The sequence below is a fragment of the Lampetra planeri genome, chromosome 3 (assembly GCF_965212315.1).
Source record: "Lampetra planeri chromosome 3, kcLamPlan1.2.h2, whole genome shotgun sequence".
Classification (NCBI taxonomy): Eukaryota; Metazoa; Chordata; class Hyperoartia; order Petromyzontiformes; family Petromyzontidae; genus Lampetra; species Lampetra planeri.
The window spans coordinates 29,764,750-29,772,300 of NC_136109.1; positions in this window are offsets into that span (position 1 = coordinate 29,764,750).

Genomic DNA, 7,551 nt, shown 5'->3' on the forward strand with positions numbered 1-7,551 from the left:
CCACGTCACTCCTCTAGGGACCCATTCCAATTGGGACCCCTCCCCCAGGGACTGCCTCCACTGGGTCCGGCCACGATGGCACCCGCATGCAAGCAACGTCACTGGGTCTTTACCGTCCAGTTTAGGCAGACGGTCAGCGAGAGGTGGGGGCGCGGAGGCGTGAACCCCCCCCCCCGCCCCCCCCGCGCTCCTAGCTGGGCCTCTCGCTATCTCCTGATTGACGTCACGTGACGGATTAACGGGGTCTCCTCGCCACGTCACCCCACGCGTCGCTCCCGTTCCGCCGATTAAAGCGAGGAATCGGGACTGGGGGTGGGCGGAGGGAGCGGAAACGAGCCGAGAGGGGGAAGGGAGGGAAGGTATTTGGGGGGTAAGTTGTGGTCGTAGAGCAGTTGGCGAAGCGGCTAGCGCACTGCACCACGTCCAAAGTTCGATTCTCGGTCACGGCGAACATCAGTGACATCTGCATCGTTAATGGAGCCCCCACTTCCCCCTTTCAACTTGATGGAGTATGGTCAAACAACTACAATGACCGAGACGGCGAGAGGAGGTCTTCAACAAGTAGTGGATTGACAACGCTGGCAAATTCATTGATGATTCCTATTACTGCGGGGGGGGGGGGGCAAGGACTGGCAGACAGGAAGGGCGGGGGGCAGGAACGTCGGGCAGGAGGACGGAGGTGACACGCAGGCGGACGACGGGATGCGGGTGGAGGGGCGTGCAATTCACTCGGGGGACAGGCAGAGAGATGTGGTAGGTAGGGGTACAGGTAGGGGTATAGGTAGGGGTATAGGTTGGGGTAAAGGTAGGGCTCAGGTAAGGCTATAGGTAAGCTTCAGGTAGGGGTACAGGTAGGGCTCAGGTAAGGCTATAGGTAAGCTTCAGGTAGGGGTACAGGTAGGGCTCAGGTAAGGCTATAGGTAAGCTTCAGGTAGGGGTACAGGTAGGGCTCAGGTAAGGCTATAGATAAGCTTGAGGTAGGGGTACAGGTCGGGTTGCAGGTAGGGGGCTATTCTGGCTCCCACGCTCCCCGCAGCGATGCCATGGAGGAGGAGGAGGAGGCTGCGGGGTCCTGAGTGCCGCCGTGACCATATTACATTATTAATGTCGCTCCTTCATCTCGGGGGGAGGAGGGGGGGGGCGTGGCCTGCCCCCCACGATAATGATCCGGGCCCCGCCTCTGACCACGCCCACGGTGATGTTTCATTAATTACCGCGGCCCCCACCACCCCCTCCCCTCCTCTCTCACCCCATACTCCTCCCAGCTTCAAAGTGGCGATGGGACCCGGCCGCGGGGAGGGGTTAATGAGGGCGAAAAGGGTGGGGGGGCGACGGGCTTTAACCCCCCCTCCCCCCCACTCGAGCCCCGTCATAAAACACAACAGCTTTCATTTAAAGCCGCCTAAATCTCCACGAAATTAATCTGGGGCCACTTGCCTCGCTAAGTGGGTTTACACTTCATTTGCACAATCAGGCGCGGCGCCTCACTCACTTTTATCATTTAATTACGGGGCGCGTGACGCAGGGCCGGGGGACGGCGGGGGTGGGGCTGGTGGTGGGGGTGGGGTCAGGCAAAGGTGCGTCTAGAGGTGCGTGTTGGTCGACCCGATCACAAATGAGCACCTGGTGCTGTGTGTAAACATCGCCACTGGGGACACAAAGGTGGCCGGGCGTGGTGCTGGACACCCACCCCTCGTGTGCCTTGCATGCCTTCATAGGTGCTCGCTTACAACACTTGCCCCAACGATCTTTTAAGGCTATACGGGGATCTTTGTCTTCGTAAAGCTGTGCGTAGCTTCATGGAGGTGTGTGTAGCCGCATAGGTAGACGCGTGGGCACGAGTGAGCGGTGGCGCAGTGGCTGGCGGATATTTTAAACGGGTCCTGGGCCTACCCGAGGTCGACTCAGCCTTAAATGAGTACCTAGTGTGGTGTGTAAACAACATCACCACTGGGGAGACAAAGGCGGCCAGGAGTGGTGTTGGCCACCCGCTACACGGTGGAACTTTGTCTTTGTCGTTGTGTGCCGGTGCGAGCGTCGGACTACGAGCAGCAACGTTTAGAGTCGCATGCACCCTCCACGTGTGGGCACCACCACCACCATCATCACCACGGGGCGGTGGTGGCGAAGGACGCGTGGCCTGTGATCCTGGCTCGCCAGGAGAAGGCAGCAGAGCACGGGGACTACTCGCCATCGGTACTGGGATAGAGCGATGCCGCCTGGGTCTTCTGCGGGTGCTACGGTTTCCCCTCACGTGAATAATAATAATAATCATCAACACTCTCATCATGAATTTCCTGGAAAAGAGCCCTAAGACTGAGTGTGGCTCTCCTGAAGTAATACATTATATTATTAAAATCACCACCACTATTATCACCATCACATGGAAACAGTGGGAACGAGACGGGAAGAGGGGAAGACGGGGAGATGGAGAGACGGGGAGAGATGGGGGAAGACGGGGAGATGGAGAGACGGGGAGAGATGGGGGAAGACGGGGAGATGGAGAGACGGGGAGAGATGGGGGAAGCGCGTTAAACTATTTCTCCGCGCATGCCCTCCCTCTCCCCCCACGGGAGGTGCCCGAGATGAGTGTGGGGGGGGGGCTCTGATGAGCGGTGGAATGAGGCCTTTACGCTTTGCCGCCCTGCGGAATGCGATCCCATTTTAATGCTCATGAATATTTCACATTCGTCCTCGCCACTCGCGAATCTCTTTATAAAAATATTCAATTCATTACCGGGGTCGCCAAGTGGTTCGGGCCGCGCTGCGCCTGCAGATGCGATCCCAGGATTATGGGCGATTAGTGGGGTCCTGGCGGGGACAGGGGCCCGGGCACGAGGGATAGGGGGGGACAGGGGATAGGAGACGGCGGGCAGGGAACTTGAGAGAGGGGATAGGAGACAGGGTACAGGGGATATCAGACAGGGGATTGGAGAGAGGGGGCATGAGAGAAGGGATAGAAGAAATGAGAAACGGGATCGTGGGGAGGGAACCGATTAGGGGAGGGATCATAGTGAAGGGATCAGCTCGAGCGTAGAGGGGACAGGAGTTACGTGCAGGGGATTGTAGAGAAGGGACCAGGGAGATGATAGGGGGATCAGGAAGATGGTGGGGGGAGGGTGCAACGAGAACAAATGGAGACCGTGAGGGAGACCTGGGATCCGCGTTCAGCAGCATCCACGCAGCCTCAGCGAGCGAGCAGCCTGCGGGACGAGCGGGGGCAGCGCTCCGCGCGAGGGCGGCAGGACCCAGGGGCTGTTCAGAGGGGATGGGGCAGCTGGTAGAGGCGGTGGGAGGATGGGATCGTTGAATGGGATAGACGGCAGGGAATGGCGTGGGGATATGGAAAGCGGAGGGGGGGGGTGCAGACGACCCCCCCCCTCATTTACAACTTTAGGAGAGGTGAATCAAGCAAGTGATGTGCTATGTTCCCTCCATTCGTATCCCCTTCGTGGGCCCCCTTGGCTACTCGACAAGGACCCCCATCAGCCGCGCGTGCAGAGGCGGGGAGCAGTCGGGGTTGGACATCGCTCCCACCTGCGACAAATCGACCCGCTCTGTGCTCCGAGCGGGGCCCCTCGGGGAGAAGCTCCGTGCGGGGAGCACGAGGCAGGTGGTGGGGGGGAGGCAGAGGCGCTGCTCTGGCGGAAGGAGCCTCGAGAGGACCCAGCTCGTGGAGGGAGGGTCACGTGGCCGACTCCTACACGCGGGAGGGCACGCGGAGAAGAATCGGGCAGCCACTCGAGTGAGCATTCATCCTGGGATAGACGGGGAGACGGGAGGAGTCGGGGATGATGAGATGGAGAGACGGGGATATGGAGGGACTGTTAGAGGAGAAGGGGAGAGGGTGAGAGGGAGACGGGGAGAGGGGGGCAAGATGTATGCTAAACCTCTTTCGCACCGTACGTAGCCAACCGTGATAATCGGAGGTGCGTGGGAAGGACAAACAAACTAAACACACTTCACTCACGACGTGAGACCTGGGCCTAGGATGTTCTTGGTCACGGCTCGGCTCCGACTCTGGCTCAAGAGAGCCACGGATCGCAGCCATCACGCTTACCTTGAGCTGGCTCTGAGCCATGGTCCCAGCCACGCTCATGATTTTCCCATGAGCCGAGCCTGAGCCGAGCCACGGCTGAGTCAACTCGCTCACATGCGGTCTTTGTCAGCTGAAGACGCGAGCCGCGCCTGGAGGATGCGCCCCTGGCCAGGAGGTTGGGCCCAAGGAGGAGGAGGGAGACGCGAGACGCGCCGCGGACCCGGGCGAGCCGGCGCAGGAGCGGGAGCGAGATCTATATATATATAATTACACAGTATAACAACAACAAATTGGCCAGAATGATCACATTTATTACAGTAATGGCACAAACAAATTATATAAAGAGTCATTAGGTACAACACCACCGCGCCATCTGCGAGCGCGGCGCCTCGGAGTGAGAACGAATTCACGCCGGTGGAGCGAGGGCCCGACCGGCCTCGCGTGCGCACAGGCGCCCTAGGCGCTCGCTGGGTTCGAACCCAGCGCCGAGGGCGCCCAAGTGATTCCCTGCTTCTCAAACGAGCCTTGAGTCGGCGGTCGTCTCCTGTTTACAGCCCTGCGGAGCCAGCGGTGAAAATTCCACGTTCCTCTGGTGGGAGCGAGTCTATCCATAACACAACCACTATTGGTTAGCAGTGGTCAGAGAGCGAGGTGAGGAGTGGTTAGGAGTGATGGGAGTGATGTGAGGAGTGATGGCGTAGGGTGCCTTAGGAGTGATGAGAGAGGAACTGATCATTAATTGGCTCCACGCTGTAATTAACGCGCAGCTCTGAGCGAGGCTGACAGTGGGGGGAGGGAGGATATCGAGGAGAGGGGTTGGAGGGGTATCGACCCCCCCCCACCCCCTCACGTCTTTAAACCCCCCCGGCTGCCCTGCATCACGTGACGCCAGGGTGCGCACCTGTGGTGCCTCGCTGACATGGCCGCGATGGACCTTCCCCATCGTTGCACGCTGACCACGTGGTTCCCCCATCAGTCCATGGGGCAGCCTTTCGCCAATCCACTGCTGAATGGAGACCCCCCTCGCCGTGTCGGCCATGAGCATACTTCACCACGACGGCGACGTGGTGAGCGACACGCAAGACCGGTTCGGATATCAGTTGCCACTGATGTTATCCGTGGTTGGGAGTCTAATTCGGATGGCCACCGGGTTCATAGCGCAGCGGGCCAACCGCTGCGCCACCGCTCCACCACAGTCTTCTTGATCACGAACAATTATGGTCACGTCATAGCAATGTAGAGCTTCCAAGAGTGGATCGGGGTTGCCAATGGGGATGAGCCAGAGAGAGAGAGACTCCTGGAGACGCGTCGACTGCGTACACAGCACAGAGTTGCGGGACGCGTTGTGCACGATGACCTGCACCTCGCCACAAGCCTGACCCTACCCAGAGACTCCGGGGGAGGCCGGGAGAGGGGCAGGGAGAGAGACAGGGAGAAGGGCAAGGGAGGATGTAAGTGTGGATACGTGGGGGAAGAACAGTGGCGCAATTGTTATCGCATTACGCTAACCACTGCGACGTGTAAGGGGTATCAGAACCGATCCTCCCCTAGGTCGACTCAAACGTAATCAAGCACCTGACGTTGTATGTAAGCATCAGCACTTAGGACGACAAAGGCGGCCGGGCGTGGTGCTGGCCATCCTCCCCTCGTGTGCCACAGTGCCGGTAGCCTTCATAGGTGATACTCGCGAACAGCACTTGCCCCAACAGTCTGTTGTAACTGCACGAGAGATCTTTGTCTTCGAGTGTGTGAGAGTGTGTGTGTGTGCGTGCGAGGGATGGGTGTGTATATTCATGAGGCTGCGCGCATTAGTTCCGGCGCGTGCATAAATATGGGAGCGAGAGCGAATATATCCTCATGAGGTGGTGTGCCGGGATGAATATTTGTGCTCGCGCCCGAGAGGAAGTTGGGGGGGGAGGGGGCGCATGGGGGGTCCCGAGGGCTGCTGATTTGCGAGTGAGTGCGTGCACGTCAGTGTGTGTCTGTGTGTGTGTCTGTGTGTGTGTCTGTGTGTGTGTGTGTATCTGTGTGTGTGTGCTTTGTGCAGAGTGGTGGCGCAGTGATTAATGCAATGCGCTACCAACCCGGCGACCCGAGTTTGATTCCCATTCACGGCCAACATCAGTGACGAGTGAATGAGTGAGTACCTGGTGCGGGGTGCCAACATCACCACTGGTGAGACAAAGGCGGCAGGGAGTGGTGCTGGCTGGTCACACCACCCCCTTGTGTGCCGTGTTGGCCGTCAGAGGCGCTCGCTAACATGACTTTCCCCAACAGTCTGTTAAGGATGTACGGGGATTTTCGTATTTACATAATGCATGCATGTGTGTGTATGCATGTATAAGTGTGTGCGTGTGTAACTCGCGCACGTTTATCGGTGTAACCGGGTAGTAAGCGGTAAGTGTGTGAGTCGGGGGGGGGGGCGGGTTGGGGGGGGGGGGCGGTGGGGGGTTGTAAATCGCGAGGCGCGCGCGCCCTGACGGGATGAGTGCGCGTGATCGTGCGCGTGACAGCAGCTACATCACGCTAATGGAGGGGCCCCTCCCCCCCCCCCGGGCCCCCTCCCCCCGGCTCCCACACCCATAGAGCCCCCCCCCCTCCTCTCCTCGCCGCCGCCGCTGCCTTTAATAATGCATGGCCGCGGGTTTTAAATACTGAGAGCATCAGCAGCGGCAGCAGCGGCGGCGGCTAACCGCGATGGATCGCGGGCCGTGTCGCGCGGGGACGAGGAGGCGGAGGGACGCGCGAGTTTATGCGCTTAAACAAATACCGCGCGCGCAGCCGCCTACCGCACACCACACACACCACGACGCACACTACCACACACACCACCACACACACACCACCACCACCACACACACCACCACGCACAACACCACACACACCACCACACACACACCACCACCACCACCACACACACCACCACACACACACCACCACCACACACACCACCACACACACACCACCACCACCACCACACACACCACCACGCACACCACCACACACTCCACCACACACACCACCACGCACACTACCACACACACCACCACCACCACACACACCACCACACACACCACCACCACACACACCACCACGCACACTACCACGCACACCACCACACACACCACCACACACACCACCACGCACACTACCACACACACCACCACCACCACACACACCACCACACACACCACCACCACACACACCACCACGCACACCACCACCACCACACACACCACCACACACACCACCACCACACACACCACCACGCACACCACCACGCACACCACCACACACACCACCACACACACCACCACACACACCACCACGCACACCACCACACACACCACCACACACACCACACACACCACCACACACACCACCACACACACCACCACTCACACCACACACACCACCACACACACAACCACACACCACACACACCACCACACACACCACCACACACACCACCACTCACACCACACACACCACCACACACACCACCACACACA